The following is a 660-nucleotide window of genomic DNA, read 5'->3' on the forward strand; positions in this document are numbered from 1 at the left end:
GGGGCTGGCGAGCTGTGCCCTGCCAGGAACCACAGGCACAAGGGCCATTGCCCAGGGGAGTAGCAGAGAGCAAGGCCCCTTCCCTTCAGCGGGACCCTGACCCCGTTTATATCCCATGCGCCCTGCCAGCCGCGCTGCTCGGTGCCAGTCCGCGGCCAGGTGGCACAGACACCCCCTCACAGCGCGCTCCCCAGCCGGCCTGGCCCAGGGGGTCCAGCTGAAACCACTGCTGCGGTCTGCAGTGACACGGTTGGACCTGACCCCTTGGGAACACTCGCTGCACCCCCAGCAAAGCCACTTCTTGGCTGCACGCCGCTCGCCTCGTTTGATCTCAAGAGCCGTCTTGCTTTCCCTCTATCCTTCACGCTGCGTCCCAGGACAGGGCCTGGAACCCAGCCCCCTTCCAAACCCCCCTCAGTCCAGGCTCAGCTTGTGCCCCCAGCAGGGGGGCTCAGAGCCCTTCCCCCTCTGTGCCCTTCAACCCACCTTGACATAACCCAGCTCGCGAGGGCCCTCTGGTGGCATCACGCTTTGGGCAGCAGCACGTATCATGGGTGTATTTTTCCTGAGGTCTGGGGCGGGAGTGGGGTTCACTGGTTAGAGCCGGTGGGGAATGGGAGCCAGGACTCCTGGGTTCTATTACGGCTCGGGGGGGGGGGG

The sequence above is a fragment of the Terrapene carolina genome, unplaced genomic scaffold, assembly GCF_002925995.2.
Source record: "Terrapene carolina triunguis isolate 2854851 unplaced genomic scaffold, T_m_triunguis-2.0 Scaffold9973, whole genome shotgun sequence".
In the NCBI taxonomy this organism is placed as follows: Eukaryota; Metazoa; Chordata; order Testudines; family Emydidae; genus Terrapene; species Terrapene triunguis.